The sequence below is a fragment of the Periplaneta americana genome, chromosome 1 (assembly GCF_040183065.1).
Source record: "Periplaneta americana isolate PAMFEO1 chromosome 1, P.americana_PAMFEO1_priV1, whole genome shotgun sequence".
Taxonomy (NCBI): domain Eukaryota; kingdom Metazoa; phylum Arthropoda; class Insecta; order Blattodea; family Blattidae; genus Periplaneta; species Periplaneta americana.
In genome coordinates, this window is record NC_091117.1 from 163,808,793 (window position 1) to 163,821,836 (window position 13,044).

A 13,044-nucleotide genomic window follows, 5' to 3' on the forward strand; every position below is an offset into this window, starting at 1 on the left:
GAAAACCCGGTTTCGAATACTGGTGCCGGAGAGAATTTTTCTCCGCTCCACCGATTCTTCATCACATGATAACGCAGAATTTCTGCACGGAAATATCATAATTATGTACTTCGGTACATTACAATAACTTGAATAGGATGTTGATGATGGATAATATAAAGGGTTTATACTTAAAGGAAGTCGAAGAAAAGGACGAAGGCAAACAATGTTGCGAGGTGAGGAAAAAAAAATTGTTCTAGAAATGGCCGAACTTATGTTTAAGCTTTAACTTCCTGACATCTGTGGTGCTACGTGAGCTTGTAAACAGAATCTTTCAATGCTAAGAGTGATAGGACGCAAACGTATCAGTTTTGAGCAAACTTTGCAATCCGAGCATCACAAACATCTGGACGAGTTTGTAAGAACGTCACACCGAGAGTTCAAACTTATAATGGAGGAGGACTGCCGGGAACTTGTTCAAACAAATGGCGGTAGAAATCCAACAGAAAAAAACACGAAAAGAAGGAACGATTCAGGAAATATGAGACCTGAATTCGTGTGATCCTTTCATTTTTTTTTTCAGAAGGAAGATAACTTGTTCGTTTCTCTTGTCCAATTTCCTAGGATATGTTTCACAAGGAAATTGTTGCTAATGGAATTGAGGGAGAGAACTATACCAAAAAAAAATTACGAGATAATAGCCACATAAAAGTGTCCTTTATTGCAGTAATATAGCGGACTGTACGATAATAGCTCATTTAGTTGACGTCTTCCCACCAAAGAACTGAGGCATGATCACGGTAGATAATTTAGCACAAAGAGTGACTTAGATTTCATAGTCATATTCACTCTTTAATTAACTAAAATTCTTGTAAATCGATTTTAAGAAAACATATTACATAAGACATTAGGTTAGGATTACTATTACTGCTACTGCTGCTACTACAACCATCTTCATTACTACTATAATATTTCCTATTGAGTGTTCACAGTTATTTAAACATCTTTTGATGAAAAATATTTGTCTGTTTTGAGACTATTTTCGAACTAATTAATGTGTGGCTCATTTAACCATATTTTAATTGTGTTTGTGTTTTTTTACCGCATGTATTTTGCCGTATATGTGTGTATATATAAATATATATTACCATATATATATATATTACCACTTTATCGAAAGAATGGAAAAAATAGTGTAATTATTCCCATATTTGAAACAGAAGATAAACAGAATGTTGAAAACTTAGAGGGAATAGTATCCTCAACACATGTTATAAGATATTTAATAGGATTTTAAATGAAAAATTAAAAAAACATGCTGAAACTTTCCTTCTGGAGTGTCAAATGGCTTTAGAAAAGGAATATCATGTGTAGATCCATTATTTAGTATGAAACTATTGTTAGAAAAAAGAAGAGAATTTAATTTAGAAACCCATATAGCTATTATTGATTTTGTGAAAGCTTTTGATAAAGTCCGAAGAGACCTTTTATTCGGCATATTACAAGATAAAAATATTCCAAATTTGCTATTGCAAAATATAATAGAAATCTACACAGACAGCAAAATAAGTATCAAAATAAATAACTGTATATCCGAAAGAAAATTAGTTAATAATGGAGTTCGACAAGGTTGCCCACTATCACCAATTTTATTTAATATCTATATAAATGAAATTATTTTAAAATGGAACCAAATCTACACATCAGGAATCAAAATAATCAGTGCTCTAACATTAAATACCTTACTCTATGCCGATGATCAAGTCATAATTTCCAATTCAGAGGATAATTTACAAAGAGGATTGTATACATTAAATAAAATATTAAAAGATTTTGGGATGGAAATTTCAGCACAAAAATCAAAAGTAATACCATTTTTAGGACAAGACCCAGTCAGAAGTAAGATAATACACAATAACCAATGCCTCGAACAAGTGCAAAATTTCAATTATCTGGGTTGTGAAATATCTTATCAAAATGAAAAAGATGTGAACAAGAAAATTAACCAAATTTACACAAATTCTAGGAATAATAAACAATACATTAAAAGCTAAACTAGTACAAAAATCTACAAGAATAAAAATATATAATACACTAGCATTACCCTCCCTTTTATACGGAAGCGAGATTTGGACATTAAAGAAAAAAGACATGAACAAAATCAAAGCAACGGAAATGAAATTTTTCAGGAGGACAGCAGGATATACTCTTTTAGACCGAAAAAGGAATGAAGAAATTTTAGAACAATTAGAAGTAGAGTCAGTAGAAGAAAAAATCAGCAGATACAAATTCAATTGTAATTATTTTTAAATGTAAGTAAATCGTACTTAATGTTACAAGTTTTAACAAACTTCACAGTTGATTTGATACAATCCTTCTATAGTAAGTTCCCATTGCAAGTTATTGTTACACTCCAACATTCCAAACAACTATGGTGATGATAGAATTTTTATGCACTAAAAGATATAAGAAAACAGAATGTCAGCACTAGGTTGTGCATAGAAATTATAGACGTAAACAAATGTCACATCGATATTAAATCCTTGTTTCTCTTTCCACTTCAGAATATACAGTAGAAATAAAAGTTTTGATACCCGTTTTGAGGTCAGACGGTTCCCTTACAGGGTGGGAGTTGCTCCTGCCTTGGAGAACATTAATAACAATATTAAAACAATAGTAGATAAACCTCCCGTCTGTCTCACGTTTGCACAGCTGCATTTTGAATTTGGTGCTGCATATTAAACAGTCTGAATTCGAATTCCAGTCCAGCCAATTAGAACAAGATATTGAGTGAGATTGCACAATTATGTAACTGTCCAGTTGTCCACCTTCAGTAGCGCCATCTCTTGGGAATTATCAGAGTTGTCTAGTGTGGATTTTGTTGTTGTTGATAATGATAATAATTCCACAAAAAATCGATTAATGTATGAGAAAATCGATATATTATACGATATATTGAATCAAAATTTCAATATCAATATATCGCTATATCGAAACGAAAATATCGGTATTTCGTAAAAACCGATATATCGTTCCCATCTCTATACTGTACGTCATCTCTCTTCCTCGTAGGCAGATACAGTGCACCGTGTATTTCATTCTTTATTTATACTAGGCCTATGCGGCTACTGAACCATTCTCATTTTTTGACATGGTTCACCATGACAGAATTCTCCTCGCTCCTAGTGCAAACTATGTTCTAGGAATTGTGTCAGTTCCTCACTTTGATCGGATATCGACAAGAAAAAATGTAAGGATCTGTGTTGGTAATCCCTTTGAAACGGTTGATTGCGTCGCGACGTCCCGTATCCGACAAAATCTAGTGACAGTGTCTGTTTGTTGTTAAAACTTGTGTGAACTTAAGATTTTCCTCCAAATCCAGCGAAGTTTTGATCTAGCTTATGGTTTCTCAAATTTGATACAACTAAATTAGAATTTAAAGTTAAATATTATTATTCAGATCTTATTGTGACTATTACAGTGTATCACTTTGTTATTCATACGAGGCCCAACCTATTACAGAAACAGAATTTTTAAATAATAAGTTACTGCAAATATTAAATTGTATTTTCGGTGCTGGACCCTGGACGCATTTCACCGGCATTATCACCTTCATCTCATTCAGAAGCTAAATAACCTAAGATGTTGATACAGCGTCGTAAAAAACCTACTAAAAAAAGGAAAAGGAACAGCCTTCCAGAAACTCAAACTGTTATTTCGAAACAGTGTGCTCCGACCTGCTTTTCTTTTTTGAAACTGTTCTTTTCATAAAACTGTTCCTAAAGAACTGCCATGTCGTTCCCCCCCCCCCCCAATCTCTAAATTATATCAATGTGCACCCTAAGCAGTATTCAATTGACTTATCCCTTGTTCAGAGTTGTTTTGTGTCCACTATAGGTGTTCCTCCTTCCTCGCCCGTACTAAATTTATTAATATATGCAACAAATTAGTTGTATGGCGGTATACTTAGGTCTGCTACTGCTGCGTGCATATATAAAAGTGCTATACGACAATAATAATAATAATAATAATAATAATAATAATAATAATAATAATAATAATAATAATAATAGTAATAATAATTATTTAATCTGGCAGAGGTAAGGCCAGTTGGCCTTCTCTTCCGTCCGACCAGACTCTAATTCTGACTGAATACAGTAGTGATTACATTAATATCTAGATCGTAAAACAACATGAAAGTGAATAAGGAAAGTAAAAGTAATTAATACAAGTTAGATAAGTAATATTAGTGAGACAATAATAAACATTTGTAAGAAATAGGAATAGTAATAGTAGTAGTAATAATAATAATAATAATAATAATAATAATAATAACAATAATAAAAATGAGATAATTTAAATATTTGTCCTGTAATAATAACAACCATTAAACATTGAGAAACCTGAAGCAACTATTATTGTTAACGAGAATTGTTTGAAAAATATTCCCTTAGTCTATTCTTAAATTGGTTTGATGTCTGACAGTCCCTGACATTACTCGGTAGGGAATTCCAAAGTCGAGGAACAGCCACGGTGAAAGAATATAAATATGAGGATGTCCGGTGTGATTGTGTGTCTAGATTATGGTGGGTGGATAAATTTTGAAAACGAGACGCGGGGTAGACAGGAGTGGAGAAATGCAATATATGAAAGAGGAGGGAAAGACAGTGGATTTTCCTACGATCTTCTAGACAGAGCCAGGACAACATTTCGAGGGATGATAATAGTGATTGTATTGGTATATGACTGTTAAAATTGGTAGTTCTTGTTTTTGTTGTTGATGACAAAGAGATGTGATTGGCGAAAATGTCGGGACTGGATATAGGGTTGATTGTTGTCTTGACGGATCATATTTTTCCATGGCAGCTTCAAATAATATTCTAGACACTTTTTATCTTCTTGTATTCAGGATGCTGTGGATTCGACAAGCAAGGATTCTCCCTGTATATGTCGATTAATTCCAGGCATAGAGCATAGAGTTTTCGTTTCTCATTTCTCAATCCCCTGCCGCCACTCATGATCAGGATGACAATAAACCAGTTCCCTCGCCTGAAAATGACAATGTTACCATGAACGCACAATAGGGATCGTTCTTAAAGGCAGTTTCTACTGATACCTTACAGCATCGGAAAATCGAAACAAAAGTCTGGTCCAGATCCCAGAATAATGTAAGTATTGCGCATACCAGTTTGTATGTAATACGAAGGTCGTAGGTACGAAATAAGACGAAAGTCAAAGAACGTCTGTATTCTTCCAATTACTGCAAGGTTGAAAGAAAGCCTGTCCTAAATCTGTATAAGGCACACGTCTTTCTTTTTTCTAAGAGGGATGAGGAATGAACTCTCGACAAGGCGCAATTAAGATTGAAACACGAGAAGCTCTCTTCCAAGAGAAACAACTTTTAGAGTTAAATTTATTCTGCCCCGTTCTGAGCTCAATTTAAAGGTGAATTTTCTTTTTAAACTTCCAAAGTTTCAGTTAATTGGATTATATGTTTGTAATTACAGGAATTGAACTTCGAAAACAACTAAGAGTTCGTACTGAATAAATAGTTCAGCAATCAATATAATCATTTAACAGAATAATATAATTTTTATTAGAGGAGAAAAATTCGTTCCGGCGCCGGGGATTGAACCCGGGTCCTTGGTTCTACGTACCAAGTGCTCTAGCCACTGAGCTACGCCGAAGTTCAATCCACAGCACCGGATCGAATCCCTCTCCTCTAGTGTTTTTCCCTTTGTGGTCTCACTAGAGGAGAGGGATTCGATCCGGTGCTGTGGATTGAACTTCGGCGTAGCTCAGTGGCTAGAGCACTTGGTACGTAGAACCAAGGACCCGGTTTCGATCCCCGGCGCCGGAGTGAATTTTTCTCCTCTAGTAAACATTGTCACCATAACAGATATATTCTGTAGACCAAAAATTAATCTTTACGTAGATTCTTCGCCTAACAGTGCATATTACTGTGGAATCCCGGCCACTAATTTACTCAATTGAGTGCGCTCCTTGTATAATGGTAGTTGACTTAATATATGTCAAAATATATGTCGAACTTGGAATCAGGCCACAAAGGGAAAAACACCTTCGGCGTAGCTCAGTGATTAGAGCACTTGATACGTAGAACCAAGGACCCGAGTTCGATCCCCGAATTTTTCTCCTGTAATAAACATTGTCACCATAACAGATATATTCTGTAGGGTCAAAAATTAATCTTTACGTAGAATAATATACGTAAGAGATTATAATGAAGCACTTCCCTAAGCACATAATGATATTTACATAATTGATCTTTGCCAATTTTTATCTTTGAATTGAACGCTAGTCTATATGACATAAGACATTGTCTTAATCCATAGAGTGATTGTAGTTTCCGTCTAAGAAGTTGTGAGCTCAGTTGCAGGCGGACGAATAAGATTCATGACTAAATCAATTATAGTTATTTGACAGCTTTTCATAAAAGGGAACCGAGACTTGACCTCGAACAACGATACAAAATTATGGAAGACAAGTCAGATTTGAAGCAGATTTTTTCTAACAGCTTCGGTTTCTCTCTCATTCTCATCCTATCAACCGCTTTCCTATTGCCATATTACTATATAATGTCATCGCTAGGATAATTCACAGTATTTTACGAAAGTTTTGTTTCTCTGGAATACATTCGACTTAAACATATTTTTGAGAAATAATCTTTTCATATAGGCCTTAATATAATATTATGGTTTATATTTTTTTCCGATCACACTGTGACCCTAACTGTTAAAGCGTCTGTTTTTCAGTTCAAGTGGAATTTGTGATGGAAAAAAAGAGACGGTGTTGGGGCAGGTTTTCTTGGGGAATTTCTGCTTTCTCCGTCATCCATGAAACAAAATACATGGTAAAGTCATTCTCTCCACTAGCGGCGTCTGTGACTCAAGAGTTAGCTCGCTGGTTTTCCATCCAGGCAGCATGGGTTCTATCCTTGTCCAGGTCAAATACAATTTGTGGTGGCCAAAGCAAACGTTGCAGAAGATTACTCCTGTTTTCCTCTATAATTCCACCAACACACTCCACGTTCCCCTCATTTGATCTATCATCTTCAATAGTTAAATCTGTATCTTCTCCATCGGGACTTGAACTTCCAAGTCCATTCTCACGGTAGGCAATTGGACGACTGAAATGACAAGTCACAACAGTAATGGAATATATTAAATCTAAAGGACTATATAAGAAGCTTATCATGGAAATGATGAAGGAAAATAAAGAATATGGGAAAGAACAGGTTTGAAGAATGTAAAAAAAAATATAAATCAATAGAAATTATAAATAAGTGAAAACCATTACCTACAGAGCGATAGAACACTAAAATTGAGACTTTTCTTGGAATATAAAAAATAATTAATGAAGGATAGGAGGCAAAAGAGGAGGGGGAACTATGAAAGAGAGGTAAAGACAATAGAGAAGTTACACAAGAGAAAATGTTGAGACGGGGAAGTGAATAATAGGTCGGGGAAAGAGAAGTGTTAAGAGGGAAGGAGAAGAAGAAGAAATAAAGAAGATTTGAATATAGGAAATAGGAAACGGAGATGAACAATAGGAGAATTGTAAAGAGAGAGAGAAGCCAGTATTAATTGGGAGGGTAAGAAGAGTGAAAGCAGCGGAGTAAAATAATTAGTTGCAGTTGAAATATATGCGAAATAGGGGAAAAGTGAAAGGCGCAGAATAGAAGGAGAATTAACAGTAGGTGAATTAGATGGACAGCAAAACATATAAAGGAGAAGAAGAACAAGGGGCAGGAGTTAGATGAGGGATAACTGAAACTGGTGAATCTGTAAACACTTTACTAGTATTTGTTACTGAGTTTTGATTGCTATTGCCAGCAACGTTAACTGAGCTCCGCTGTCGTATCCAGAACAACCCATTCACAATAGCCAACACTCAACTTCCACTCCAGCGAAATCTCACATATCTAGGAATACCCTTCACCTCCAAACTCTCCTGGACCGAAGTAGCTAAAGAAACCTGGAGGAAATATAACGCAGCCACCAGAGCAATAAGCTACCTAAGTGACATCAATCGACCCGGCTGTATAACCGAAACACTCCTCCACCTATACAAAGCATTGGTTAGATCCCTATGCATACATCCCTCCATTTTCCTCACACAAGCCCCTCCAACGACCCAATCAAAATTCGAAGCCCGCGAAAGAAGAATTCTCCGCCAAATCTTCCACCTGCACAGACGCACCAGAAATAACACAGTTTACACTACGACAAAAACAAAGCCACTCTTCACACATCTAAACAACATAAACAGGAAATACACACATTCGGCAGTAAATCGCGTATATACACAACAGATCTTCGCAAATCCACCGAACACAAACAACAGAACAACACTGGAGAAACTCCTCCAGCCCCAACCACCAAACTAAAACACACAAACAAAACCGCAAACACGTGTTGGAAATTTGAATACTGTCTGAGAGGACACACGACAGCAACAGAGAGGCAGATCAATAAAATAACTCTACCCCATGAAAGTCTCCATCACCATTCAGACGCTTCTGCCACCGGAAGGGGAAACTTTAAAATCTCAACAAAAAAATATGTATGTACGTAAATATGTACATAGTTTCTGCCCAAGAGCAGGTCTTTAACTGCAAACCCAGCATTTTTCATTCTTCCCAAATTATTTCTTTCCTCTTAATCTCCCCATAATAATACATTAACGTTGTCTATCAGGTGATATATTTTTTTTACCCCGAACTCTTCTCCCGTTCACCATTCCTGATATGTACCATATGTATATTATATAAATACTAACTAGTCCCCTACAAATATAGCAAATCAACAAATTAGGCCTACACAAAATAAAAGGAATCAGTCACTGCACTCACACACCTACTGGCACTTATGCCAGAAACAGTTTCATATGTGTAAATATATTTATATTGCTATTTATGTACAATGGCTGGAAAGGGCGTCCTGCGCGTATAAGACCCTAAATCGGCCTCTGGTTCAAAGCCAGAAATGTCAATAAACATCAACAGTTACCTTATAATTGAAATATACGAATATATGAAATAGAGGAAGGTGAAAACCCCTTAATAAATAATTATAGACAGTAGATTGTAGGACAGAATATATTTTAAAAGTAGCCTACACGAATGCATAGACATTAATCCAGTTTTTTTTACGGAGGATGGACCTGAAGACTTGCACCACATCTCGAGGCTTATGTTTACCATTGCTATCGTAGGAGTGAGTATAGAAGTCTGTAGAACAACATTCAAATAAGTATCGTGATTCACTGCTTGGTGCCATTTATCAATTTAGTTTACATAACACTCAATTCCGACGTCTGCGTTTAACGCCCCTCTTTCCTCCAGAGAGTGCTACATCCATCTCAGAACGATACTACTCGTATTTGGGTACAAGTCAACTGTACTACGCCCTACCGCATTCTTTTTTTTGACCTGGAAGTAACTAGTGAATGGTGAAAAATGAAGATGAAATTAATTATGGCGAAATGAGCCGAAAGTTGCCAGCATTTCCTTAGAATTGGTTGAGGAAAAACTCTAAACAGGCAACTTGTCCCAAACAGGATTTGAACCTGGGTCGCTTGTTTCGTAGTCGGACATGCTGTTCACTACTTCATAGTGGTGGATAATAGTTTTTAATAGGAATTTTGTTGTTTGTGTATTAATGGAAAGAAAACTGCACTGTATATAATTATATTTTCGATATTTACGAGAACTTTCTACCAAATATATGGGGATGAGAGGGAGGAAATTGTTGGATGACTTCAAAAGCTCTTTTAACATGTCTGAAAAACATGTAGCTGTACGAAAAAAATTAAATGTCTTCTTTGATCTATTTGTACTTGGGATTAAAAAGAGACGGCTTGTGATGTGTACATTACGTTGCATCGGAAAACTCCCTTCTGTGTCATATTGGTTTTCCCACGGACAGATGACATTCTCTGACACACTATTAAAGCAAACAACTTGTCAGATAGGGCAAATTGCTGTCAACAAGAACTGACGGAAGCCTTAGTAATGAGGAAATTTTGTATCAGGGTCTAATGTACAGGACTTTGTCAATCTCCAGTAACAATATACCGTACGTAATATATATTTAGAATCTCAGCACATTAAAATAGCATTATATACCCAGAGTCAATTTGTACAGGGACATCATTTTATTTTTACTTGCATTTTTATTGTACCTGCATTTCTGAATGTACTTCACTCCCACCCCTTCACTAATATCCTTGCTCCCGTCAGACACACAAATTTACGGCTGCTGTTGCATTCGAAGTCTTCAAGCAGTGAAGTAAACACTGCAGTGTATAGTGTGTTTCAGAAATATGGTTGCGTTTTCTATAGAAGAAAGAACCTATATTAATAATATCGTACTAAAAATTATATTCAAGAAACGATAAATTCAATTTCAGAGAATATGCTTCAAAATGTTTTTAATAATATGCGTAAAGAATTGAAGCCTGCATTGTAATGAACGGCAACCATTTCAGCAACTTGTTTAAAAATTCAGATTAGCTTATTTTGAATTGAGGTGGTTAGAAGCAAAGGAATGCTAGTGACATTTGTAATAACATGAGTTAAGTGCATCCAGTGTAAGCTAAAGTATCTAAAATTTTAGTGGCAAAGGGATATTTTAATCGCATCACATATTAAAATTTAAATAAAAATTTCACCGATTTTACGAAAGCTTAAATATTTAAACCCCATTTTCTCAAAAGAAACTTAAGTGCAGTTACAGCCCTTTACTCATGACCTCAATTTAAGTGCTCTCTCTATATTGTATGTTAACATCAATAATTAATATGCTAAATAAAGTAGACATTACATAACGAACATAGCCACCTGAAAAGTTGAGTTTTTGAAAAAAAAAAATGTTACTACTCTGCTGTATTTTGATAAATTCCGTAAAAGTGGTGATCAAACTGAATAATAGTAATATCGTATTTCCCTAGAACATAGATGGATACACTACTTTTCTCTCCTCCTATACCTAGTAAAATGATTTGTTTACATATTGCACTAGTAACATCAAACTCCTGTAATGGAAGGGGGCAACAGTGTTTCCGAGTATAGCCAGGTTAATGTTAAAAATGTTGGTAAAAATAAAGTGATGTACCTGTACAACACCCTTACGGTGACTGAACGGACAGATCATCGGCCTGAAGATCTAGGTTCGACTCCCTGCCAGGCGTGGAGTTTTCATTTGAAAAGTCTGTAGTGACACTCGTGGCGAACAAGATTGCAGTTAGGTTTTTCTCGGGGTTCTCCCGTTTCCTAACGTTGCACAACATTCCTTCAGATCTCATTTTCACTATCATTCCATAGCATTCCCCGATCGCCGGATGACTATGCACGAAGGAGATTGGCCTAGGGACTAGTGGAGTTGGCAGTTCGAAACTCAGCGAATTTTAATGTAGTTAGCCGGTGTGGGTAGGGAATGCACCTAACTGGGGATAGGTTAGGTTAGGTCATGGTGGCTACGGGCGGGTTAGGACGAGCCTTTGCACGTCGGCTATACTGAGGGCTATTGTGCACCCCGAAATGTATGGTTATTTTACGACGCCTTTTCAACAATGAGATGAATGACACAAATATAGTAATTACAGCCAATAACTCCAACAGAGGAAATTCTCTTCAAAATATGTGACTGGTTCTCAGTCAATAAATTGGTACTAAATTGTAACAAAACTAACATAATTCAATTTAAATCCTGTCCAAATTCAATGTCGCAAATTTCTAGCGCAATAATTAACAATAGGTCCCTATTAGAAACAACAACAACCAAATTTCTTGGCTTAATAATCGATAATGTGTTAAATTGGAAAAATCATATTAAAGAAATTACCCCCAATCTAAATTCAGCTTGTTTTGCTATTAGATCTATGCAAAAGATAGTAAATATCAATACCTTAAAAACAATATACTTTGCATACTTCCACGCGATAATGAGTTTTGGAATAATATTCTGGGGAAATTCCACAGATAGTAACAGTATATTTCTATTACAAAAAAAGAGTAATTAGAATAATAGTAGGTGCCAAATCTAGGGAATCGTGTAGGACTATTTAAAAAAAAACTACAAATAATGCCCATGGCTTTTCAGTATATCTTTTCATTAATAATCTTCCTCGTATGTAATCGTGAAAACTTTGTAACTAATTCAACAGTTCATAGCATAAATACACGTCAAAAAATGACTTTCATACTCCATCGGCAAGTCTATCGTGCTATCAAAAAGGAGTGCGTTATATGGTAGTAAAAATTTTTAATAGCCTCCCTATCGATACAAAAAAACTCAAAACATAAAATTATTTAGGGCCAAATTAAAGAAGTACCTAATTTCTCACGCCTTCTATTCTGTAGGTGAATTCATGACATTCAATAACACTTCATGAAATTGATACTAAAACTTTTGTGTTGTACTAGTGGACTATATTGTAAATCTCGTCTGTATATATTTCATCTAGACTGTGACTATAAATTAAGACTTTATAATAGTATTAAGTTTTTTGACTTGTTCCATATTCTAGCTGTAAGCAATGTATGAATACCATGGAATGTTAATAAATACAATACAATACAAAGGTGATATTGCCGGTGAAATTGGTCCAGGGTCCAGTATCGAAAGTTACCCAGCATTTGCTCATATTGAGTTGAGGGTAAACCCCGGAAAAAAACCTCAACCACCTAACTTGCCCCGACCGGGAATCGAACCCGGGCCACCTGGTTTCGCTGTCAGACGCGCTAGGCGTTACTCCACAGGTGTGGACGAAATATATGGGATGAATGAGGATGAGGGTGTACCAGTCTCTGCAGCAGGCAGCTAAATATTTTATATATTATTTTAATGTACCGAAGTATATAATATGTTTCCATGTAGATATTCTGCATATGTACTTCGGTACATTAAAATAATATATATGAAATGCGTAAATCACTTTGTGATTTAAGACGGCGCTTATTCCGTCGGATCCCGGCCAATCAGTCACTCATAACGAGTGCAACTCCGCATATACAGTATGTCAGCCGTGGCGAAAATGTGATCG

The 13,044-nt window shown here is 35.7% G+C and overlaps 1 protein-coding gene across 2 annotated transcripts in view; it reads right to left on the reverse strand.

The window, feature by feature from the left end:
* jus (julius seizure) overlaps positions 1–13,044 on the reverse strand; it is a 469,463-nt gene that overhangs the window by 218,536 nt on the left and 237,883 nt on the right. The gene's annotated exons all lie outside the window — the stretch shown is intronic.